The sequence below is a fragment of the Apodemus sylvaticus genome, chromosome X, assembly GCF_947179515.1.
Source record: "Apodemus sylvaticus chromosome X, mApoSyl1.1, whole genome shotgun sequence".
NCBI classification, from domain to species: domain Eukaryota; kingdom Metazoa; phylum Chordata; class Mammalia; order Rodentia; family Muridae; genus Apodemus; species Apodemus sylvaticus.
Genome location: NC_067495.1, coordinates 8,739,371 through 8,765,844, shown reverse-complemented (window position 1 = coordinate 8,765,844; position 26,474 = coordinate 8,739,371). Strand labels below are relative to the sequence as shown.

General features: G+C 51.2%; 1 protein-coding gene across 4 annotated transcripts in view; it reads right to left on the bottom strand.

Annotated features, from left to right (window-relative positions):
• Positions 1-26,474, bottom strand: part of Bcor (BCL6 corepressor) — a 124,186-nt gene that overhangs the window by 44,680 nt on the left and 53,032 nt on the right. The gene's annotated exons all lie outside the window — the stretch shown is intronic.

Sequence of the window (26,474 nt, the reverse complement as noted above, 5' to 3'; positions counted from 1 at the left end):
CTTGAGTTTCTCCCAGTTCTTGAGCATTTCACTGTCCGGACCTCCGATGGCTGGAAGGTCTGCCCTCATCTCTCACCTCGGCCTCGGGAGAGCATCTCCCGCGTTTTATTTTACTTGGCCGGGAACAACTTTTGGCTTCACCGTTCAGCCCATAAATTTTCATTCGGTAACGTCGTGCAGATCGGGGCTCGGCGGCAGTGTACAGACTGCGCCCGCAGCAGTTCAATTCAATTGACACGTATCGAGCTTCTCCTACGCACCAGGAGCAGCTCTGGGCGCCAGAGGGGGCGGGGGGGGGTGGGAGGGCAGGCAAGCAAAACGGGGAAGCCGAGAAGCGAGGTTCCGGGCCTCCCCCGAGCGCAGAGCCTCAAGGGCGAAGCCAGCTCCACTTTGAAAAGCTGGCGGGAAGGGAAGTCAGGGCACCCAGGCTGAGAGCTCTGACACCGAGGCCAAAAGGTTACCGCATTCGGTGTTTCTACCGGGTCTTTCGATTCTGGAGTATGTCTTCTGCCTCGAGACAGGACGCTGCAGGCTTGATGAGAACCCAAGTCCGAAATGGAAGTGGCTAGTCAACCCACACGGAAAGTTTTAAAATATCCTGGATCGTCTACACGCCAAAAATTAATCAAAAGCATCTCAAGTTGATTACTAAGTCAAGGTCAAGGCCAAAATCTCCTCTCTAGCTAGAAGATAGTTTCCCTTTTAAAAATGACAGCCACGACTGACTTTTTGGGACTGATATTAGGTGCAATTTTATTCATTCTGTTTTAGTTCTCAGCATAGTTATAAAAACAGCCCTTCTCAAAGCAGAAGTGAAACATCTCTACCGTTTGAAACCCGAAACTTTGAACAGAATTAAATCTTCATGCTCCAGAGCTGCTTGTAACAACTGATGTAAAAGACAGGCAGGCCAGCGGTGTAGTGAGTGCCTAGCTGTGCTGGGCCGCTAATGCGTCCAGGGCCCGCGCCTGCCTGCGGGATGGAATGCACGCCTTTTTCTTCCTGATCTTTCTTGAGGTGCGCGGGGAGGGGGGGGTGTTGTCTCTGAAAACTAACCTACACATTTTTTTAATCTCCGGTAACAAGCAGAAAGACACCTGGACTATTATGCTGTAAAGCTACTTTTTATAAAGACGTTTTAGGGCTAGACATTAAAAGTTATTAGACTGAATGCATTCGAGTTACAGACACAGCTGGGGGAAAGGGCCGCTGGTTGTGTGTTGTAGCAACATTTCTCTTTTGAAGCAACTCCTTTTCTTCAAAACAAGTCTTAAATAACCGGGAAAGCTGGAGTTGGGTATTTGTGGGGAAACTCTGAACGCAGTTCCAGGCAGAAAGGCCACGGTGCTGCTGTGGGCTGGGCAGGAGGGCTGGCCTGGCCTGGAGAGAACAGCAGAGCAGTGCCAGGCTCATGCAGCCTGGTTAGGCCGCCGCAGAAGCCCTGGGTCATGCCCAGACGCCTTCTCTCCCCCCTCTTCTCACCTCCCAATTCTCCCAGGAACAGGCTTTTCCCAGTCCAAGTTACATTAACTCTCCAGAACTTTGGGAAACTCCAGGAGGTGACCATGGAGCCTGAGGCCTCCCTAGACTGTTGACAATGGGGTCTGTTTGTCTAACTTTAAGTCCTAGATGTGTGCTGTTAGGGTGAAGGGGCCTTGGAGAAGGCTGACTGCTGGAGAAATTTGATGCTGGAGACAAACAGGCCAGTAAATTCTCCTTTGACGTAATTTGTGGCAGTTGCCCCCTCTTCAAGGGAGTCTCTGGACTCCACCGTGTTCTCCAGTGGGTTGGTGGGATTAAAAGTTTTCTCTTCCATCTCCTAGGGATGAGTTTCCCAATTCCGTGGGATTTTAAAAATATCTTATTAAGGGAGTCCTAAGAGGCAGGCACAAATGTGTGTGTGGGGGGGGGGGGGATGTTTCTGACTCACTGAGAATTAAAATGTGAGATTTTCCCCAAGTCCCTAAGTAGAGAAGGATCACACCTACTGGCCTGATTAGTCAAAATTGTTGTCTGGGAAAAGAGAGCTGTTGAAAAGCAGTCCCCTCTTGTGCCATCACTTAAAGGGATCACTACTGGATCTGGGGGTGCCTAGATGCTAAAGGTCTGCCTCCTCCCTGCTCTTTCCTCTGACCTCCTCTAAGGCCCTCTGGACCTGACCCTGATGTCAGGCACACACACACACACACACACACACACATTATCCTGCACTCCGAAAAGGGAGGATTTCAGTGAAAGCGAAGTGCAGTGGATGTGCAAGTGAGCACAAGGAGGCACGGGAGGCCTTGGCAGATGAAAAATAAATCAGCAAGGAAATGAGAAGCACTGCGAAGCCTGCCCCTCCCCCCACCAGCCTCATTCCCCTATGAAAAGATCTTGTGATTATAACATATGGCTGGACTTTAGACTCCCGGGCCTTCTCCTGCTGCAGATTCTAAGCAGGCCCTGCAACTGGGCAACCAAACTGGAGCTTCTGGGAGCAAACGTGAAACAATTCGGCTGATCATAAGAACTCCCACACTTCCACCAGTCTGCGGTAAGGCCTTGCATCCTATGCAACCTGGGTTCCCAACTGTGCATGTGGTTGAGGATTCATTTATGACAGGTATGTGGAGAATGGAAACACTAGTTTGATAGGTCTCCTCAGCTGGTGTTTTTCTGGCTGGTGTTACTAGCTTTATTGTTGGAGTTATTGGAACACTCCACACATGAATGGTAAAGATGCATTTTTTTTCTTTATGCAATGTGGGCTATACTGTCAATGTTAACTATCTTTAAAAAAAATTACAAATACCCCACATTTACGGTGCTCCAGTCTTACATTTTAACAAATGAACCCCAGGCTTACCCAATGGGACTTTAAAAAAAATCCATAGGGTGGGGTGGGGTGGGGTGGAGTAGGGTAGACCAATCTAGCTCAGCCTGTCTTCCTTTCAAAACTCCAATGAAGTAACAATTGGAGTCCTACCCATGAGCCTAGGGGTTTTACTAATTGTGAAATATCGAAAGCCAGGTAGCAGACTTCCTGGGCAGAAAACTGTTAGATTCGGGGTTTGACAGGTGAAAGGATAATTACCTTTGGAGAGTTATAGGCTATTTGGAGGTGGGTGGCCCAAAGAACAGGACCAGTAGGGTTCACAGAAATAATCTCAGCAAATTCCTGCTCAGGGCTACATGTATGCCAGGCCCTGAACTCTGGAATCTCAGTCTATACTGCGATTGCCAAAGGCTGACTAGGTGCTGATCAGATGGCAGAAACACGGGAGGCTTTGGGGAAAGGCCTGGCCTCATCATTGAAGCTGGATGCTACTGCATATCCACTCGTACACTATGTCCAGGAGGGGGTTCTGGTTTTTGCTAGGCCCTCTTGGGCATATTTTATCCTGCTTGAGGTGCGGGTAAGTGGGGATGTAAATTAAAGGGGACCGAGTTACCATCCTCCTCAACCAACCATTTTCAGTTCTGCTTATCTCTGTTATCTGGGGACTGGTGGGGTCTGGAAGGGACTAAGGGCCAGCAGAAGGAAAAACAGAACTGGTGTTAATTCTAATCAACTGAGTGGGGGGTGATGTGGGGGGGTGTGGTACCCAGAGGGAGAGAGTGGTTGCTGTGGGGTGGTCACCATCACTAGCACAATTTAACTAATTCCATACTTCCTCCAGGCCCAATCTGCTGTGCCCTCACCCCATACCCCAGCATTTCCAGCCCTTTAGCACCACTACAGCCCACCCTGCCCTGTCTTGATTGTGGGAAGCAGGGATGTAGAGTGGTTTGCGTTCTGAGGCCTGACAGAACCTTCTGTGCGGGGCAGCGGTAGGAGGAGGTTAATGCATAATGCACAGCGCCTGGAAGCCCGGCCATTAGCGGCCTGTCGGTGACACAGACAAACGACTGAGGGGGAGGAGATCCAGCTCGCTCTGGAGTTTAAATATACCAGCGTGGAGGGGAAACGCCATGATTTAAAAGTGTGTGTTTGCAGACACCCGCATATATTTTAATGATTTCCAGCAGGCTGCACATCCCATCCCTGCACCCCCACACACACACCCCTCAACACAGGAGAGGATGAAGGTAGGGGGTCTCAACCAGAGGTCAGAGACCCACTGACCGGATTTTTTTTATTGGGGGGGGGCTTGAGGGAGGGGGTGAAGGAGAGAGGTTGGTAAACAGGGTGTTGAGAAAAAAAGAGGCCCGGGAAGCGGCCCAAGCCAAAGCCATAAGGGTTGTCTAATTCTTTTAAAAAAGAAAAAAAAATCTGATCACGGTGCCATCCAGCTGGGACTAGACCCTCCACACTGTACAAGAAAGGCCAAGAGGAAAGATACACTGCCACCCTCTTCTTTCCCCAGGAGCCCACTTTTTTTTTTTTAAATCTTCCTGTTCTGCTGACAATCCAGAGACCTCCTTCCTGCCCGTTTAACACACCAGTGTTTTTTAGCAATTAAGGCGAGAATGGGGTGGGGATAAAGATAAGCCAATTTTTTTCCGCCATGCAAGTGTGAAAGATAAGATAAGGCTAAGCCGGGGCAAAGCGGCTGCTTACAACCTCCCCTCTGCGATTTGGATCGGTCACTTCTTATCTCAAAAAAATGCTCCTTTCGAAAACTGCATCAAAAAAAGAAAAAAGCTGACGGAAAGCGTTTTCATTTGGAAGTGACATTTAAAACCTAACTGCCTTCCACCAGCAACCCCTCTCCAAAGGCCAGGCTCTCCAGGAAAAGTCGCACCTCTATTGCAGGGTTTCAGGCCTTCTCATGGGGGGACTGGATTTCTAGTGTAATTAAACTCAATAAAACCAGGGATGCGCGAGGAGGATTCATTCTGCATCTGACACGAGCCCGAAGAGGCACTTTTTTTCCTTTTAGTAACTGGTCTACATTTGTGACGATGTGCCGAAACTAAACAAACAGGTAGCTATATTTGGGAGAGCCATATAATAACTATGTCAACAATGAGGTGACTGATCCTTGGAAATAATAAGAAACTCTGCTAATTTTCACAAGACCCTGCAATGGGGGGGGGGGGGGGGCGGGGAAGGCATCATACAACCCAGACCCTGAGAAGTCCCAACTAAACTGGACTCTCCCTGAGTTTTATCAATTCTTTTCTCCACTGAGGGATTTCCGGAAGACTTTCTATTTGTTGAAGGTTTTGGTATCTAAGCCTATGCCCTCAAGGTGACCTGCAAATCGCCCCCCCCCCCGTAAAGCTATTGGCCCCAGATAGCAAAGGAGACCAGACCCCCAAGGCCGAACTGAGCTTTTGCCCAGAGCAGACTCAGAGCTCTGAGGCACCTTATTCCTGTGGGCACCCTGAAGCCAGGCACCCCGAGTCTGCGGGCTCGGGGTCAGGCTACAGGACCTAAAGCCCGGAGCCAGCCGCAGCCGGATTGTCCCCGGGGAGCCGAAACCACCGCTCGGGGAAACCCCTCCTCTCGCCCTTCCCCGAAGAGCCTGGTCGCGGTGTGAGCGCAGAGCGAGCGGGCACTGCTGCCAGCCGGGCCTCTCCGGAGGCCCACGCGCGCCCCATTAGTCAGCTCGAGTTCCCCTTGGACGAGCCGTCTGGCACGGCCTCGAGGCCGGGTTCGAGCAGAGAGGGGATGCGAGGCCGCCGAGAGCTCGGTGGGACCCGGTATGACTCGGTTCCGCGTTTCTAGACCGGCAGCGATCAGAAGCCGGAGGGCCAGGCCGCTCCCGGGCTGGCTCCGGCGCCGAGCTGCGCTTCACGTGCCCGCCATGGCAGCGGCGAGGAGGGGCTGGGAGGCGCGCGGCCGATCCCGCAGGGTCCCCGACCCTGCGCCCAGGTCCCCCCCCCCCCCGAGGGAGGCGGGGAACGCGGAGCACCCTGAAGCCCCTATCCCTGCACAAGGCGAGGGCGACGTCGCCCGATTCCCCAAGGTTCCTAGGGCGCTGCTCCGAGAGCTGCGCGGCGGCGGCAGCCAGGGGAGGGTGCTCCTCGCGGCCGCGCCGGGAACTTCCCGGCCGCCCCGCCGCCGCAGTCACGGGGACCGGAAGCCCTCCCGCCGCCCCGAACGGCCAGCGCTGGCCCCTAGGGCAGTTCCTGACGGGAGCTGGCCGCCTGTCCTCCTAGAGCCCTCCGGGCTCAGGGCGATTGTCCACACCCCCGGAATGGACCCATTTCAGGCACAGAGGAGCCTCCTCGCGGTCCGGCGAGACGTCCCCCAGTGACTGCCACCAACACGCCTGTCCCCTCCCTCCTCTCTGGGCCCCGCAGCTGGGACAGGAGGGGCGCGGAGCCGCCACTCGGGCCGGGCAGGAACACCTGCTCCCGAGCCCTGCAGCTGGGCGGGTGCTGGGAGAAGCTGGCTACTGTTGTGTACAGAGATCGCGGAACAGAAAATGGGGCGCTCCGGAGCACTAGAGCCTTCTCCCCCCCCCCGCCCCCATTTCCTACCCATTCTAGGCGGTCAACCCCAAAGCCAGAAAGGGCACTGATGTCCCTGAGGGTCTTAAGGCAACAACACCTGAAATCCAGCTTCTGGCCTTAAGAGGTCGTTAGCAAGTCACTCGGGGCAAAAAAACAGTTGTGGGAAGCCTCCCCAGTGTCCACTCCCGCTCTTCGACCCAGACACCCTCATCTGCCCCACGCATTCTGGCCTCGTGCTGCGGACGGCAGTAGGTCAGGATGGCACCAGCATCTCGCACCACCACCACCACCCCCCAGGGGCAGAGAGTCTGGTATGGACCTCCGGCTTTGGCACTGCGCGTGGGGGAGGGCCAAAGGGTCCTCTCCATCCCCTCGAACGGGCGGCAGAGCTAACCTGCGTAGCAGTCCCAGCCTCACCCCGCCCCTCGTTCGGCCCTCCCCGACTCCCCTGGCCCAGGGCCCGGCCGGGGAAGGCGTTGTTTTGCCAGCGGGAGCCGAGCGAGTGCGCAGAGAAAAGCCACCCTGCTCTAATGAGAGTGCACACAGCGCTGCAACGAGGAGGAGGATTACCCGGCGGGCGGGGGAGGGGAGCGCGGGCCGGGGCCGCGGGCGGCGTGTGCGGCGGCCCCGTGGGCCCGGAGTCCCCGCCTGTCTGGCTGCTAATCGCACGCTTTCTGCTGTTACGGAGGCAGGCGGGAGCCGGCGGCCGAGCCCAGCGCCGGCGACTCGGCGGGTGACACGGAAACATGGCGCAGCGCCCCTCCCCCGCCCGCCCTCCCGGCGCTCCCGCCTCCTGCCTCGCACTTCCTCCCGCCCGCGCGGCTTTTGCAGTTCTAATGCTCTGCTTTCGGCCTGGCACCATTACGCTAGCAGCCGCTTCTCTGCGGCCTCGCGCGTCTCCTTCCCCTTTGTTTTCAGGGTCTATAGAAAAGGTTTGCTTTTGTCCCGAGCTCTCTCGTTAAACCAAACTTGTGGTGGCAACGGAAGGCAGTGCTGGCGGGGAGGGGCCAGGGGATTTTGGCAGCAACAGAGCAGAACGTGGTGGAAACTTCTCTCGCTGGGTTCCCCGCCACCGCCTTCCAACCCCCACCTCCACAACCAGCCGCCCCGCCGACGCTTCTCTCCTGAGAGGCCCCAGCGCTCCAGGAAGAAGGCCTGGGACACAGGGACTGTGACCACTGGCCTTCGAAGAGACCATGCTTCTTGTCTGTGACCCCAGACTTTTGGCACTCAATGACCTTGATCCTTGGTGCCTTTACTTGACTTGGCTTTCGTCTGGTCCTTCGGGGCCCTGTATCTCAGTCAGTGAATAAAGAAAAATGATCAAAGTAAAGTGTTTAGTACGTGGTTCTTTTTCAAAAGGCTCGCTGGAACCTTACCCATTTACTGCAGGCCTCCTTTATAGGATATAGGGCGAAAGAGGGAAGCATGGACTCAAAAGGACAAATGATAGATACCCCCGGTGGTTGGCCACCTCACCCACACTCAGCATGCCCTTGGGAAGACCCTGCAGAGTGAGAGGGGGGCCCAAGCGTAGCTCCCTCGGTTCAGGAGATGCCAAACCTTCCCCTCTCCAGGCGAGAAATCGGGACAACCCCTTCCCCCCAGGTCTCACTCCCCAGACCCACGCGTATGCTGTGGCTTTCTGCACTGGAGCTGCTCAGGCGGCAATTTTTTAAGCCTGCAATTAAGCGAGGCGTCGCCGTGTCCTCGGCTAGTGTCGATCCTGTCAGTCGCACATGGCCTTGGTGCTCCGGTCCGAGGCCCCGCGATTAGTCACAGGCTCGCTTCGCTCCTTCCCTAATCCGCCTCTGCAGGCAGCCTGGGGACGCGGCCGACTAGGCGGCGCTGGCAGGGAGCCACCGCACGCGGGGCGGGCCTCCTGGTTAGTGCCAGCCCCACTGCACCCGAGCCAGCGCGGGCCCCGAGGTGCGGGACTGATGCCCCCCCGCCGCCCCCTGGTGGGGCGCCGGCGTCCCTCCTCCTCCCGCCCCTCTCCTGGGCCTGCGAGATCTATTTGTGTGGTGTCATTTGCATAAAAATAGGACAAGTGTTTCAGTGCGTTCGAACGCGGGAGGCGAAATCCTTATTGATGTGTCTGTGTGGAGCCTTCGGTTGTCGGAGCAGTTTGATTTAGGGTGTTTGTGTTGCCTTCTGCGAGAAATGAGAGGAAATCCTGTGCACCGCTTACGGCGGCCAGCCCCCCCCCAACCCCCCAGCATCCCCGCTCGGCGCTGCTAGGAGTAGTGTACCGCTTGGGCCCCAGCACACCAAGTCTACAACCGGCAGGTTGAGGGCTAGGCGGGCGGCCTATTATGACTCATAAAACCGGGCGGCCTAATCACCAGCTGCCAGTCCATTTACATGTGCCACTTCCCAAGGCACCCTTCTTCGTCCAGGAAGGGCCTCCGGCGGGTTCGCCGCGGACACGGCTAGAGTCTCCCAGTGGAAGCTAACCGAGTGTTCGTCCTTTCCCGTCGGTAGCCCGGCGGCCCCTCCAAGTCGAGACCCTGCTCCCTAAGCCTCTGCGCCTCTCTCCAGCAACTCTTCAGCGTGGAGAAATAGCTAGGGAGGGCGCCGGCCTCTCGGAGCCAGTAAATCAATCATTAACTCCCTGGCGAGGCCTAGCCAAGGGAGGGGGTGGGGGCCAGAGCCCAGAGCGCGGGGCAAAAGCAGGACTCCCTACCCTAGACTAAGAGGCATCTCCGTGCCAGCGAACTGCTCGAAGGCAGTTCCTCCAAGTCCTCCTTGGCTCCTACAGAAGCCACAGCCCGCTGGGCCTTTCCAGCCACACCTCGCCTCGCTGGGCAGGTTGGGTTACTGCACAGCCCCTTGGCTTTGGTCTTCCCGGCCTGCTGTCCCTAGAAAAGTGTGCCACAGAGGGGCAAATTCTGGGATCTTGCCGGGCTCCACATAACTCCAGCTTGGCCAAACCTATTCGATCAGCTGGGACCTGTCTCCCGAGGCAGGCTCCCCTTAGAGACTTCAGTGGATGTGGCATGCAGAGGGTTAAAAAGCTTCAGTTCGCTCTAGCTCCTCCACGGCACAGAGGAAATGCTGATCAAAGTGCCTACGGGGAAGGAAACACACGAACACTCGGGGCCCGGGTCGGAGGAGACAGTTCCCAAGTCGCCTGCCTCGAGCCGCTTCCCACACTCTAGGCAAGGCAAGGCAAGGCAAAGCGGCACACACGATTCACCCCGCGGAGCTCTGCGTGCAGGGGCTGGGGAAGGAGGAGGGACAAGGGGGCGGGAGGCGAGCCCGGGCTGCGCGCCAACAGGCCGGGAGCCATAGATTAGTCACCGCTCGGCTCGGAGCTCACGGGTGCGCGGGGGAAACGGGAGGGCAGGCGGCGGCCCTGCTCAGCCGGGCTCCCGGGGCCTCGGCGCCGCTGCCCCCGCCCCCGCCTGCCGAGGCTCTCCGGGACTCTCGCCGCAGAGATCCACTTGTCAGTTCAAGGGCAGGACAGAAACTGCAAGCCGAGTCTTGCGAACAGGAAATTTCTCATTGACAATGTGCTACCCCCCCAACACACACACACACACACACACACACACACACAAAACCAACCCCAGCCGCAGCCGCAGCCCCGGCGCTCAAAGCGGCTTTAAAACAAAACCAAACCCCAGCGCGGGCAGCCTGCAGCCGGCGTGCCCACGCGGCAACGATCGCCCCGGCGACTCCCGCCCCGGGCCAGCACACGGGCTTGGCGGATGGGCTGGGATCGGCTGAAGCCGAAGGCGCAGTCGTCTCTGCAGGACCCTGGGCGGGGGGCGAGGGGGTCCCTGGCCCCTGGCGCTCTGCGCCTTCTCGGGGAGCGAACCCCGGCTGCCGAGCTTTGCGCAACGCTGGGTGGCCTCCGGGTCAGCGCTCTCTCCGGGGAGGCCGCCGCGAATGCCGCTGCGGGAACCCGGGAGGGCTGCGAGCTCGGCCTGGCAAAGTTCCTGTGGAAACTCCATGTTTTGAAACTCCAGCGGCTTTGCGGAAGGAGGGGGAGAGGGGAACGCGCCGAGCGCCGAGGGAGGCCAGCACCCGCCTGGCGCTCAGGGGGAACCTGGCCCGCGCCTCTCCCCGGCCCCACTGCAAGGCTAGAGGGCTGGGAGAGCCGAGCCCCTGGAGCAAAGCCTTTTGTGTATTCCCCTTTCCCTTCGCTCTCCAAGGGAAATTCATTAACCCGTTTTATTTACTGAGACGAAGGCTGCCTTTTTAGGGGCCGTGATATTCAGGGTAATTTCGTATTTGACACGTGTAAATACTTAGTACTCTCAGGTAAGGTCAAATTATTTATCATCTTAATTTATATTTCAATAGGCCTACAATTTAGAGTCGAGAAATGCCTCCTTATGAATCATTATGGTCTATTAGAGGAACTAATGTCTAACCAGCACTATTTGGTAGGGAATCACTTATGTTGACATTTAAATGGCTCTTCAATAGTTAAAGAGAGAGAGAGAGAGAGAGAGAGAGAGAGAGAGAGAGAGAGAGAGAGAGAGAGAGAGAGAGAGAGGCATTCAAGTGCTTTTGATTAAATATACAATTTACAAGACCATCAGCAAAACCATCAGAACTATAAATTCTAGGAAATTTTTTTCAAACTTAGCAAAGCCTTCCAGGGCATATATGTCATTTCCTACCGGGGGGGAAATACGCAAATTTCAGACACCCCCCCCACACACACACACAAGCTAAATTCTTACTAGCAAGATCCCCAGATCCTGTTCCTTAGTGCCAGACTTGCTTTTTAGGGCTATTGCAGGTAACTTGTAAAATAAGCTTACCTGCTTTCGGAAAGCCAGCCCCTATCCTGGGGTCTCCATGGCACCCAGAACATCTCCCTGATGCTTTAAAGTCAACTCTACACCTGCTCACATAGTATCCAGTCTCTTCCTAGCTGCCTCCCATCTTGAATTCTAAGAAGTCTTCTTTATGACTCTGTTCCGTTCCTTTGGTCAAAGCATCTCCTGTGATGTAATAGCTCTATCGGGGCCCTGGGATTAGCTTCCTACATGAATGTTTTCCAAGACATCTGCACCCCATGAAAGAGATACTTACATCCAGGTAACATTTCCATTTCCTTATTTTATTTCATTTTATTTAGAGACAGGGTCTCTCTATCTAGTTCTGGCTGTCCTGGAACTCACTCTGTAGACTAGGCTGACCTCAGAGATCTACCTGCCTCTGCCTCCCCAGCAGAAATTAAAGGCGTGTGCCAGCACACCAGTCTCGAGTCTTTACTCATCAGTTTCAAAGCTTTCTTTTTGTTATTGTTGTTAGTGTGTGTCTGTATGTTTAAGATACTAGTTAAGCACAGCTTCCTTCATGAAAGCATAGGATTCGAAACAATGTAATTTGCCCAGCAACAATTGGCTAGCACCTTCATGAAATGTTCTGCTTTGTTTATGGAGACGGAAGACATCCTGGTTCTGTGGTTAAGAGAAGAAACAGGCTGGGGATGTGTGTATAGTTATGTTGCAGTTGTGTGTGTGTGTGTGTGTGTGTGTGTGTATTTAAACCATGTGTTAAGGAGCTTCCCTTATATCATAGACCTCCAGCAGAGCCTGTGAGCCAAATGTCTTTGCTGAACTGTTCTGCTCCTTACCGAGGAAACTTCTTGCTACACCTTGCAACTGCCAATATGGGGGCGGGGGTCCTGGTTAGGTTACACAAGCTGGCTTCAATTCCTGAACTCAAGCAATCCTCCTGTATCAGCCTCCCAAGCAGTTGGATTTCCAGGTCCAGACAGCTAGCAGATGACTCAATCAGCACAGGGAAATGGTCCTTGTTTGTGCCAAAGTTTGTGAAATTTCATTGTATAACGCATCATTTTTTCAGACTATTCTATCCATCATCCCTAGGCACTCCGCTAGGAACCAGTCGCTTCCTTTATGCTGAGTGGGGGAAGTGTCTGGTTTTGTTTTCTTTTGCTTTGTTTTTGAAGACAGAGTCTCTACATAGCCTGTAGACTCTGTAGACCAGGCTCCCCTCAAACTCACAGAGATTTGCCTGCCTCTGCCTCCTGAGTGCTAAGATCAAAGGTTTGTGCAACTTTTTCAATCCTTGCCTTCCCTAACCTGGTCCCTTTTGCTAGTTTCCCAGTGGCAGGACTTACAGGTGTTTTTGTCAGGCAGAGAGCCACTTTCAGTTTCCCCATGGGCTCTTTTCTATGGCCCTGCAGTGGTCTTGGGCCTGGATATTCCCCTCTTCCTTGAAGAACTTCACCCAAGTTTATGACTTTCAGTACTTACTTCACTTAGTGATTCTTGGTTTGTTTGTTTCCAGGTTCCACATGCCCCACCGCAAAGGCAGACCCGACAGCTCACCTTGGAATCCATATCTAGCTTAGTAGGCACAGCTAACATTTACTCAGTGATGTTTAAGTAAGCAAGGATAGGACAGAAATTGTCTATGAATTCTTACAACTATCCAGGAAGGTCACTAGCTACAGGTCACATGAAAAACCGAAGTAAAGGATTTCAGAACACTCAAGAAAATCTGTGACAATAGGATTCAAATCCAGGCTGCCTTTTTTCCGGAGTACCATGCTCTTTGCAACCTACCATTATACAGCTTCCTTGTGCTCGCTTCGGCAGCACGTACACTAAAATTGGGATGATACAAAACCTCCTCCTTCACTTTCTACCGTGCTCCCCTGCAGCACTCTGGCAAAGATAACTGAGTCTACTTTTCAATTGTCTACCTAGTTTCCAACCTTTTACATTAATTAACCACAGAAAAGGCTATCACATTCTCTTGCTTGGATTGTTACTGAAGGTTTTCAATTCCAGGTACCATTTCTCATGCTTCTCCAAATCTATCCTCCATATCCCTGTTAGACCTTTGTACAGCATGCACATCTGGGCTTGGTGGTAAGCTCCTGGAATCCCAGTATTAAGAAAGTAGGATTAGGAGTTCAAAGCCAGGCTGGGCTACAATACAAAACCTTGTTTCAAAGATTGAACCAACTAGGTGTTGGTTAGGTGGCTCTGTTGCTAAAGGCGCCTGCTACCAAGCCTAAGAACCTGAGTTCTATCCCCATGACTGCCATGTTAGAAAGAGAAAACTGACCTCTGACCTCTGACCTCCACATTCAGGCTATGCTAACAAAACTCAAACTTCTTAGCTGGGTGTAACATCAGTAAATAGGAGACAGAAGAAAGAGGACCTCTAGTTTCAAGCCAGTCTGAGCTACATATCAAGTTCCAGGCCAGGTTGGGCGGCATGGTGAGGTCATGTCTCTAAAAACAAACTGACAATCCTGAACTCTCTGACCAAGCAACTTGTTCTGTACCATTTCCACACAGTCTACCCACCAACTGAGCAGGCTGCTGTCAGCTCCTGAAGGGGCTCTCTCTGTTACTGTTCACTATGTCTTCCTAGAACCTATCATGGTACCCAGCCAGCATACTCACATGCGCGCACACGCACACACACACATGCACACACACACACACACACACACAAATACACACACACACACACAAAACATTAGGCTGAGAATGGTGGTACACCACAGAAATCCCAGCATTTGGGAAGCACAGACACGGCTAAACTGCTCTGTAGAACATACTCAGGTCAGCCAGGGCTGCTACCATGTCTCAAAAACAAACAAGGGTTGGGAATGTCACTCAATTGGTACAGTGCCCTGAGTTCTATCCCCAACAACCTTACTAAAATAAGGGGGGACGGGGGCGGTGAAGAGGTGGATGCAGGAGGAAGGCAAAGGCAGGCAAATTTCTGTGATTTTGAGGCCAGCCTGGTCTACAAAGCTAGTTCTAGGACAACCAAAGTTACACACACACACACACAAAATCCTTTCTCAAGGGAAAAGAAAGAAAGGAAGATAGGGAGAAAGAAAGAAAGAAAGAAAGAAAGAAAGAAAGAAAGAAAGAAAGAAAGAAAGAAAGAAAGAAAGAAAGAAAGAAAGAAAGAAAGAAAGGTTATCCTCAGCTATACTGAGTCAGTCTGGGCCATACGGAGACCCTATCTCCAAAACAAAACAAAGACCTACTGTGACAGTATACTTAGGAGGCAGAGGCAGGCAGGTCTCTGATCAAATGGGCCTTCATAGTGAATTCCAGGCTTGTATACTGAGACTCTGTCTCCAAAAATTCGTAAATGAATGATTGAATTCCTGATTCTTCTTCTGTTGCACAGGCAAAAAAGGAAACAGGGTGGAGAGAGCAGGACAGCTGTAGGGGTGGTGCTAATGTGCAGGGAGTGGATCTGTGGTTCTGGTGAAGACTGAGGCAGAAGTAATTAGGAAAGTGAAGTACAAGGCAAGAAGAGTTAATACCATCTGGAAAGACCCACGGGAGCACGAGATGAATATACACAGATCTTTCTTGGTCAGAAGAGGCCAGTGACTTACTTGCATGTGCATGTTTCTAGAAGGCCCTAGGTGTCTTAGCTTTCCCAAGTGCCACAGAATATCATCCCCAGGAGATGATAGCAGGAGCCCTTAGCTGAGAGCAAGAGAAAACCAAATGCACAGCCTCCTTTACTGTCCAGCCCAGGATCACAGGTTCCTCTACCATGCTCAGCTAATTCAGCTGCTACTTGGTGGCAAAAGATGTAGGCTCTTTCTCCTCAAGAGCCTCGGAACCATCAATGTAGGCTCTGGGTGTAACTGGCACTGGGCAATTGAGTTTTTCTCTCAGTTCCATGCCTTTGACCTCCTAACAGGAACTGTGTCACTGTGCTATGCTTCATAGCAAGCAAGTCTGTTTGAATAATTCGTACAGGATAAAAATAGCTAGTGTTTACTGAAGACCTTCGCTCCCTTCCAATTCTTTACTAGGTGCATTTCCATGCAATCTCATGCATGCCCCCTAAGAACCCTGTGGGCTAGGCACTACCATTCGCTTTATAGCAGGGAAGACTAAAGCTCTTAGAATTGTTCTCTCCCCTCCCAAAAACCAAACTTATATATAGCCAGTCTAGGAAAGTGTGGCCACAGGGATTATCCCCCGAATTTCATGGCCCTCCGGCACATGTCAGCATACAGTACATGGCTTGTCAGCCTGCACCTACCCTGCTTCTGCAAATCAGATACTTCTGGAGTCAAATCCTCCAATCATGTCTTTCTTGGGTCATCCTGGCCACTTGCCAACTGCAGTAAATATCATCCAAGGAGTGTCTTTCTGTCCAGGATCAGCAGGTATCAACGAATTCATCCTGCTCACCATGGGAACCTAAGTGTTTATCATCTCCATGAACAATAGCTTTCTTCCAGGTGAGCCTTGGAAATGTGTGGGGATAGGAAACTCAAGGTAAAAAAAAAAATAAAAATAAAAAAAAAATGCACTCTTCAGACAAAGCAAGCAGACCCTGTAACTGAGTTAGAAAAACCTCGCTATGCTACTGGTGATGTTAAACTGTGTCTCTGCATTGGATGGGGACATTATAACCCACATTGCTCTTCCCCACTCCTGAACCAAGGTTCTCTGATTTGGAGCTTCCATGGAAATCACTCATGGGGCTGGCTAGGATCTGGCCTAATAGTACAACACTTACTGAGCATGTATGAGGCCCCTGGGTTCCATTGCTAGCCCTGGAAACAAACAGAGGCCACCCCTATCATCACGGAGGTTGGGGGAGCGATATGCTATGGAAAGGGGTCCTCCCCCCACCACCACCATCACCACCACAACTCTCTTCTGAAGTCACAGAGCTTTTGAGATCTGGGGAGCAGATTTGCTTTATCAGCATTTAGAACAGCTAATTTACTAAGGGCTTGCTATCTGCCAAACACAATATACACTGATCTCATTCCTTACAGAAAACTACCATCTCCATTCTACAGATGAGGAAACTGAGGCTTAGAGACACTCTTTACCACTGGATTCCTCCCAATCCAACTGCTACCCAAGTCATCTTTGCCCCTGCCCTTGTGGTAAGACATGGGTAGCAACTGTCATACTTTCTAGGACATGTGAAGAGCTTCATTCATTGGCCAGTTCCCTCAGCTCATCAGAACCGGGCTCTGAGAACAGTGGCCTTCACTGCATCCTGGCATGCAAATGATGTCCCTTAAGGACATCATCCTGCAGTGAATTTAATCCTCCAAGTCCCTAGGAGAGGGTCCCCCCCCCCAACCTGTGACTTGTGAAGCCAAGGATGGAACTGGCAGAAACTCCAGAATGATCCACAGGCAGAGGGTGGTAAGCTTTGCCTTGCTCTTTGACAATGTGTGGTGGGATAGCTTCATGGGTTCAGTGCCAGTGGCTACACAGGCACCTTCCTGGCCTGCTTGCTGGCACAGGGAATCTGGAGGGGAAATCAATGTCTTCTTGAGCCAGCTGTGTGGTCCTCTTCTCTAGGCTGGCTGGAGATGATTAATGCAGCGCGCAGTCTCCTTTCTCCTCTGCTTCTTCTTTGCTTTGGGGTTTATTTTCCAACCATTGCCACAGTTTCTCTTCAGAGCAAAGCAAATATTCCGATGAGCCTGGCAGAGCGTAGCCCTGGTGCTGTTCAACAGGGTCCCAGGTGGCAGATGGTACGAGATTACTCCTATAGGGGGTTACTGCTACTGTTTATAGAGTTCAAGGCTAACCCGCCACTGCCACCAATTGAAGCCTAATCCTTTAATTATTATCAAAATGCCAAAAATAAAGATTGCAGGGAAGGCAATTAATAGGATCATACGGGGTATTCCTCATTTGTAATTATATATTATTATTTTTCTGTCTACTTTGTTTCAATAATGATTTAAGGCTGCTTTCAAAGACACTCAAACCCAAGCAAAGATAAATAAAATGAGAGGGACATGAATTACAATGTCATGCTGGCTCGAGACATCTTTGCCCCATTCTACACAATAAAGCTAAGTTCACAACGCCTTTCACAATGAGGGAATTTCGTTCTTCTGGTGGCAACACTAGGCTCTTTGTCAAGGGGAAGGGCGCTACACAGTCTGGAAAGCGCTTGCAGAGGACAAGGATCTGTTTTGTAATGCTGCCTATATCAGTGTGTGAGCTTGGGCAAGATGTTTGTGTCAGCGGCAGAACAAAATATCTGAGATGGAGCATTTTAGGAAGTAAAGACGCTTACTTGGTTCATAGTTCTGGTGGCTGGAAGTGTGACATTGGTATCTTGGTGAGAGACCCCTGCCTGCATCGTGACAGCATGTCAGGGAAGCAGTGAGGAGAGCAGCTACACAGAGAAGGGGACAAGAGAGAGTCGGGTAGTAACTTTTGCTTTGAAGCAACCCAATTTCAGGAAAGCTAATCCACTCCAGTGACACTCACGTTAATCTCTTCAGAAGGGCTCTTAGGACCCACTCACCTAATTACGTTTTACTAGACCCCACTACCTAAAGTTGCCACCGCCCCAACACCACTGAATTGGAGATCAAGTTTCCAGGATGTGAATCCTTGTGTGTGTGTGTGTGTGTGTGTGTGTTGGGGGGGTGTGTGTCACAGCACACCCAGGCCATAGCCTTCTGAACATTGGATTCTGAAATTCCCTCAGATGTGGGGGGTAGAAACGAGCAATACTCCAACAGCATGAGGGGCTCTTGTAAAGAATTTCTGTTCCAGAAACAACCTCCGAGCCCAGAAGTGAGTCTCTCTCTTTCATGTCTTTGCTCTCTCTGTCTCTCATCCGTTCCTAGATGACTTAGACAGTAGAGCTTGAATTACCTCCTCTCCTGTGGCAATACTTCTGGTCCTTAGGCCAGAACGGCATGAAGACACCCCCCCCCCCCAGAGAAGAGGCAAGGTCTGGCAGCTTAATTAAGCATCACAGTTGACTTCAAGCTATCTCCTCTTCACTCCTTCCAGGCACAGCTTCCACTTTGAAATCCCAAGCAGCACCTAACAAAAAGCCCAGCCCACCACTTGCTTAAAACCACTGATAGGAAACCAGGGGTGGCAGTGACAGAGGAGGCAGGAAAGAAGATCAAGAGTTCCAGGCTAGCCTGAGCGGGCCGCAGACAAACCTGAGAGGGCCACGACCAATTATTCTCTCTGCCCCACTCAAAGTAATAGATCCACCGCTGCTTCTACCAAGGTCCGAGTTTCTTTCCATGTAGTCCCCAGAACAGAGCTCTCAGGGCTCACCCCTGCCGGAAGGCTGTTTTGTAAGATATAAGTACAGCTGGCATGATGCAGCTAACTGATAAAATGTGGTCCAAAGGCAATCTGCCCCAGAACTACGTGTTACAGGAGTCCACTGACACCTGTTCTGAAAGTGGAGAGAGCTAAGGTATTAGAAGTTGGACTAGGAGTTTCCCTTCCACTGTAGGGATTTCTGGAGTATTCCATATGTTGATATGGATGTTGGTCACACAGATGTATGTATTTTGTGTGCTATACCTCAATAACGTGATAACAAATTCAAAATACAATAATTGGATTTTTAAAAAAAATATCTATTTTATTTTATTTATCTGTGTATGTGTGTGGAGGCCAGAAGAGGGTACTGGATGCCCTAGAGCTGACTGATTTCTCCATTTCCCCCTCCCCTTGACATAATAGTCTAAAAATAAAAAATAAAAAAAAAAACTGAGTGTGAATTAGATATAAAAGCAGGAGTATAAAATGTAAAATTGCATGCCCAAATCTGGGCGAGACGGCTCAGTGAGTAAAAAGCATTTGCCACTCATGCCTGATGACCTGAGTTTAATTCCTGGAACCCACGCAGACGTGGAAGGAGAGAACTACCTCCGTGAGGCACCGCCCCCAGAACGATGAATAGAATTTTGAAATAATAAAGTCAAATTACCTGAGAAAGCTGGGTATCGCGGCCCATGCACGCAAGCCCGACACCAGGGTCGAAAATTCAAGACCAGCTTAGGGCTACACAGTGAGTTAAAAGCCAGTCTGAGTGATACACAGTGTGAGACCCGGTCTCAAAGAAGGAAAATAAACCCTAAAATCTCATGAGCAGATCTTCTCTACAGTACCGCCCAGGTGCTTCCGACAGCAAACGTTAGGGAAGCTCTCTGCTCCGGACAGGATGCCAGCTCTGTCCTGTCTCTCCTCCAGTCCAGCTGCCTTTTCCGCAGGGCCTTCCACTGGAGCCCACAGAGGATGTTCATATGTTGGAACGATAACCCGCATTAGTCACAACTGTTAGTGCTGTCTGGGGGAGAGCCTTTGGAAAGAGCATGCATCTGTGTCTCACCTCGTGACCTCCACCGTGTTGGGATGTAGCAAGGAGGCCCTCACCAGATGCCCACTACATACTAAACACATAAGCCACGCCTCTATACCCCACCCTTCCCTCCCTCAATTTAGGCTAAGTATTTTCTGCAATCTCCCCGCCTCACCTTCCTGAGGACTCCCTGAGCAGGGAGTCATTATCACCCTGGCTTAAACTTTTATTCTTTATCTTTAAGGTCAAAAAATACATACTTTATTCATTCATTGTGTGTGTGTGTGTGTGTCTACTGGCTGGTTTTGTGTGTCAACTTGACATAGGCTGGAGTTATCACAGAGAAAGGAGCTTCAGTTGAGGAAAGGCCTCCATGAGATCCAGCTGTGGGGCATTTTCTCAATTAGTGATCAAGTGGAGAGGGCCCCTTGTGGGTGGTTCCACCTTTGGGCTGGTGCTCTTGGGTTCTATAAGAGAGCAGACTGAGCAAGCCAGGGGAAGCAAGCCAGTAAGAAACATCCCTCCATGGCCTCTGCATCAGCTCCTGCTTCCTGACCTGCTTGAGTTCCAGTCCTGACTTCCTTTGGTGATGAACAGCAGTGTGAAAGTGTAAGCTCAATAAACCCTTTCCTGGATCATGATGTTTGTGCAGGAATAGAAACCCTAAGACTGTGTGTGTGTGTCCGTCCGTCCATGTGTCTGTCTGTCCTATGTGGCCCTTGTGTAAGTCAGAGATCAGAGGACAACCTTCAGGAGTCCTGAGTCCCAGAAATCAGACTCAAACAAGTTCCTTTACCTGCTGAGCCATCTTGGGCCCTGTGTATTTTCCGCTGCTAGGGCACTCAGACTAGCTACAGGTCTACTGTCCATTTCATGCTGGCCTCGAACTCCGGATCCTCGAGCACCCACTTCCTAAATGCTGGAATTATAGACATGTCCCAGCACGTGCGTCTTAAATATCTATTTATAAAGTACCTGGTCTCCAGCATGCTATACAGCAATAGAAAACTGCGCCCACCAACTGTTCAGTCACGCAGAGCAGGAATCTTTGATCTTGCTAGATCCTTTCACTGCTCCTTCTGCACCAAATCCAGTGCCCTGCCTGCCCAGCAGCGCATCTTGTCAATGCTGTGGCAATGACTGCCTGGCTGCCTCTCTTTCTCAGCTGCTGCCCCTTTATAGCTTACTCCTCACAAGGCAGCCTGTGACCTATACCCAACCTACAAGACACACACTGTGTACAGAGGCCAGTCCAGGCACTGTCTACCCCAAAGGGACAAACCAAATAGCTGCCTTCAGGACACCTGTGTTCCAGCAAGACAGATGGCGGCTAAATAATGAAGGTAACAGGTCATCCAGTGATCCAAGATGGTGGACGACAGACACAACGAAAGACATGAGAATAGGTGAAAAGCATCTAAGAAGCAGGGTGTGGGGAGAACTTTGCCCCATTCCGAGATGACCAGAGGAAGCCTCTCGTGCTTGAGAGTGTGGAGGTGGCACGTGTACGCCACCGTGCATACGTGGAGATCAAAGGACAACTTCCCAGCATCGATTCTCTCCTGCCAGGGACTGAACTCAGGTTTGGTGGCAAGTTCCATTACACACTGAAACACCTCAGCAACCCGGGGCCTTTTACAGACGCGAAACTAGAGGGAAAGGTGAAAGGAAACGAGGCAGTGGGTCAAGTGGATTTCTGCAGGAAGAGTGTGGAGACAGCAGCACAGGCAGGGCAAAGGCCCTCTCAAAGGAGGATGCCTGCTCTATGTAAGGGGTGGGGGGCAGGGGGCCTAGGATCCTAACAATACTACAATAAAAACTACAATAGAAGGAAGGACCAGGGGGAAAGGGAGGCAGAACCTGTGGCCAGAACTCTATGGTGATTCAGGCGAAGATAAAGATAAGAGGTCTCAGCCAGCTGTCCTAAGCATGCCCAGACCTTCATTCAAGAGTTGTTTTCAGCCCCTAGTCACCTTGAGGCCTACCTAGAAGCTGGTCCTATTCACTTTCCCTTGGTCCCTCTGTCCGGTCACCCAGACCTCTGTTCTGAAAGCACACAACCCCAAGAGCCCTTCTCCAGACCAGTCACTGTGCAGGCCCCTAGCTGGAGTGTCACCAAACTCCCCCTTCTCTTCTCCCCACACTCCCCTTTCTCTCAGCACACCTATGAGCCTATGATTGGCTCACCAGCTTGTGGTATGTTGGAGAACTCATTCTTCTGCATCAAGGGATGTCGGTAGTGCCAGAGGCCCAGTGGTGACCACGACCACCAACATGCCTCACCCTAGGAGATGAGCCACACAGCAAATAGACAACTTCGGAAGGGGGCAGACAGGCTTCCATAGATGGCCCAGGACCCTGGGCTCACAGTGGTGGGCCAGAACTGCTTCAGTCATGGTGGTCCAGGAGGTCTTTCTTGCTCAGGAAATGACCAGAAGCTGAGACGGCACAAGTTGGATGAGCCTATAGCAAGGATAGCCCCAGGGCTAAGCAACCTACAAGTCCACAGTCCCTGAAGGACAACTGATCTTGGCCCCTGTCCTGGACAACTTTATGTCAACTTGACACAAGCAAAAGTCAGAGAGGAGTGAGCATCAATTGAGAAAATGCTAAGATCAGGCTATAGGCAGGCCTGTAAGGCATTTCCTTTTTTGTTGTTTTGTTTTTTGTTTTTTGTTTTGTTTTGTTTTGTTTTGTTTTTTCCGAGACAGGGTTTCTCTGTATAGCCCTGGCTGTCCTGGCTTGCACCACTACTGCCCGGCAGGCATTTTCATAATTAGTGATAATGGGGAGAGGAGCCCAGCCCATTGTGGGTGGTGCCATCCCTGGGCTGGTGGGCCTGGGTTATAGAAGAAAGCAGACTGAGCAAGCCATGAGGAACAAGCCAGTAAGCAGCACCCCCCATGGCCTCTGCATCGGTTCCTGCCTCCAGGTTCCTGCCCTGTTTGACTTCCTGTCCTGACGTCCTTCAATGATAAACAGTGATATGGAAGTGTGAGTCAAATAAACCCTTTCCTCCCCAACTCGCTTTTTGGACATGGTGTTTCATCACAGCAATAGGATTCAGGTATGTTTGTGTGAGGGTGTCAGATCCCCTGGAACTGGAGATAACAGACAGTTGTGAGCCATCATGTGGTTTCGGGGAATTGAACCCAGGTCCTCTGGAAGAACAGCTAGTGCTCCTAACTGCTGAGCCATCTCTCTAGCACCAGGAATGACTTTCTATCTAGGACACTGATTCTGCAACATGGAAACCCTTTGCACTCCTCAGGCTAGCTCACATTTGATAGACATTGCATTGGTTGACTCTGAAGGTACAGACACGAAGGCTGTGCAGGTGGCTCTGGGGACAATTCTTGCTATGAAAGTGTAAGAACCCCAGATCCTCAGAGCCCACATAAAAGTCAAATGCACAACTGTTACTCCAGGCCACAGAAGATGGAGACAGGGGGGGTCTACTGAATAACTTACTTGCTGAATCAATGAGCTCCGGGTTCAATGAGAGACCTGATCTCAAAAAGTAAGGTGGACAGGGGCTGGGTGTGGTAGCCCTTGGGAGCCTCTTGAACTTCTGCCGTTTCAAGTCAGCCAGAGTGACATCATAATGAGACTTCCATCCCAAAACTTAAGCAAAATAAAATACATATAGAAAAGATAGATAGATTAAAAAAAAATAAGGCTGGGGATGGTGGCTATATACTGACATACTGTCACAAAGAACAAACAAACAAGGAGAGAAGGAAGAAAAATATAGACAGGGCAAGAGGAAGGTGCCTGAGGCCAACCTCGGCGTCCCCACATAAAAACAATACACATACACGTATGTTTCTGTCCTGTTCTTCCATCTCTTATTTGGCTGAGGATGAAACCAGAGGCCTCACAGATATTAAGCATGAATTTTGCCTATAAGCTCCGCTCTCAGACTCTGAAGGCATGAGTGTTCCTGTTCTGTTCCTTCTTAATGTTGTTTGGTTATTTTGGTTTTGTTTCCTTGGCTGAGTTTTTCTTTTTCTTTTTCTTTTTTTTTTTTCTTTTTGAAACAGGTTTTCAAGTGACCCATGCTGGTTTGAACTTCTGATTCTCTGACTCCACCCTACACCTCTCAGTGCTATAGGTGTGTACCAGCATCATGTGAGTGTGATCGTGTGTGTGTGTGTGTGTGTGTGTGTGTGTGTGTTTTGCTAGGGATCAAATCCCAGGCTCTACCAGGCAACCAGTCTGCCAACTGAGTCACTTCCCTGCTCAGTCCTTAATCTGCTTTTTCCAGGCCTTTGCAGGCCTCGAAGAACAAACCCTAAACCCTGAACCCTGAACCCTAAACCCAAACTGAGGCTATTACTTGACTTCCTTGGGCAGTCCGGACGACCTGCATTCTTGTATATGTAGTCTGTTTTCTACTGCAGAGAGCTCATGAGACCAGTAAGAAACAGATATTTGTTTGTAAAATGTTAGTTCAAGCCCCTCACTTCATAGCAGAAGAAACAGGCCTAGCTATTGGATTGTGTGAGTCTAGAGTCTCCCTTCCTCTTGTTCCTTAGCTGCTAGGCCTCAGATACACGTGATCTAGCTGCTGGTCCCCTCTGGATGACTGGCCTTGATTTTTATAAGAGATGGGCAATGGGTCTATGGTTTTCCAGTTTTATATTCCTTGAAGGCAGGATCTACTGGTTGCCTTTTAATGTCCCCTCCATCCTCACTCTCATGTTTACATACTCTGCCCAGAAGGGACAGCTCCATGGGCTAGGACTTCATAGGAACCTCCTTCCTCCCATGCCGGAAGGGCAACAGAAGCCACTGCATAGGGTGTCAACTGGCTTGTGGTCACTGCTGGATATTCTTAGCAGCCTTCGGTCACCATCCTGAGAATTCAAAGTCTCCTGTCACTAGGGCTTAGCTTTCCCTCCCCCCCCCCCCCCCCCCAGTGCAGGAGAGTTTTCTATTTCTATTTCTAGGCACAGAAGTCAGAGTACTGAGTAACAGAGAACGTGCTGATTTAGAAAGCCCAAGCTTTGGGGCACAGCCCAGCGACACACTGAGCCTGTTGCTACCCACCACTGCCCCGGGCCTGACTGACTGGCCAGACTGTTTGGAAAACATGTTTCTGGTTTAGCAGCGGGGCATGGCATGGTAGGAGCTCTGGCCACAGCACAGCGGTTATCACGTCTGACCTCATTCCTGGGTCCTGAGGCAACTCTGAGGTCTGCACGTCTCGAACACTTACTAATCTTCCTTCAAAGCTACGCATGAGTCAAGCAGCAATGCTGAACAAGGGGTGTGGGCATTACTAATCCCTGGCTGGGTCCTCTCCTCAGAGCCCCCAGTGAACTCCGCCTTCTGGATGAAACCTTGGCACCCACTAGAGACAGCCCCGTGGGAGGGCTGAGGCTAGAGAAGGGCGGCTTGCTCCAGCCAGCTGAGCATATTGGAGGTTTCTGAGGAGCTGCTGTGACGCCTGACGGGAGTTCCGAGATGGAACCCACGTGGAGCCCAACTGCTCTACAGCAGTCAAGCTAGTGCACCGCGTGCTAGCTTTTGTCAGCTGGGCTTGGGGATGATGCCACCAAAGCTACTTCCCTCCGGCCGTACCCACAAGTGGGGCATTTGATGTCCGCCTCTGCATGCTGTTTATATTTGCATTCGTCTCTTTTCTTCCCCTTTCTCATTTCTCTTGGGGCAGCTGTGTCTGCAAACGCTATCTGTCCTTGATTTGCCTGGCTCGAGGAGAGCTAGAATCAAACCTGGAAGGAGATGGACGCTGGGGTGGGGGACAATTTGGCGGGATAGTGTTTACATGTGGATCTAGGAGGGACAGAAATGGTCCGTCGCACCAGATACCTGTAATTACCTCACACCTGTCCTTACAGTGCCCAGAGAGTGGAGGAAGAATAGCAAGCCTGCTCAGCAGAAGGTCTTGAAACAGAACAGAGAAGCTACCTCAGTCCCCCAAGCAGTCTTCCCCCAAACCTCAGCAGGTGACTGTATGATGCAGTGGCAAGCCCCTATGTCTTGCGGGGGAAAATGGCTCAGCAGTTAAGGACACTTGCAGCTCTTCCATAGGACCCAAGCACCATTCCCAGCATCCACAGTAGGCATCTCACAGACACCTCCAACTCCAGATACTGGGAGTCAAGATGAACACTTCTATCCTCTGAGGGCATTTTACCAGCCCCTCCCCCCCACGCACAGATACATATAATTAAAAATAAAATCTTGGTAGGGTGTGGTGGCACACACCTTTAATCCCCTGGCACTCTTGAGGCAGAGGCAGGCAGATCTCTGAGTTTGAGACTAATATGGTCTACAGAGTGAGTCCCAGGACAGCCAGGGCTAAAAAGAGATCCTGTCTCAAATTGTGGTTGTTGTTGTTGTTGTTGTTGTTGTTTAAATGAGCAGCTGTGGAACGGGGAAAGAGCGTGGTCCTTGAAAAGAGGTTCTGATGAAAAAATCCTTCAGAATCTCCATGGAGCGGGCAGGGAGAGATGGACGAGTCAGGAAAAATACTTGCCTTACAAACCTGATGACCTGAGTCTAATCCCCAGAACCCATGATAGAAGGAAAGAACTGGAATCCATCAGGAGCATCATACACATGGGTACCCAGTACACATCAGAAAGAGAGAGAGAGGGAGAGAGAGAGAGAGTAAACAAAAACTAAAAAACAAACAAAAAACAGGACTGCAGGCTTCTGAACTAGAATCTGAAAGGACTGTGAAGATTCTGAGATGAGTTCTGCTCTGTAAATAGTTTCTGTCCATTCCCTATGTCCGTGTCTGCAAAGAACTGAAGTGTTCACTGCAAGAAGACTGCCCTGGAAAGACATTTGACATCTTGGGGGAGAGGAGGTCAGATGGAAGATGGAGGGCTGTCCCTGGGAGGTCACAAAGGCAGGCTGTGGACAGTCTGTACTGTTCTGTTCTTAGAGGCCACCCACAAACCCCACTTACAATGAATGAGCACAGAGAGAGACAGGTAGCAAAGATAGGCGAGGTGCTC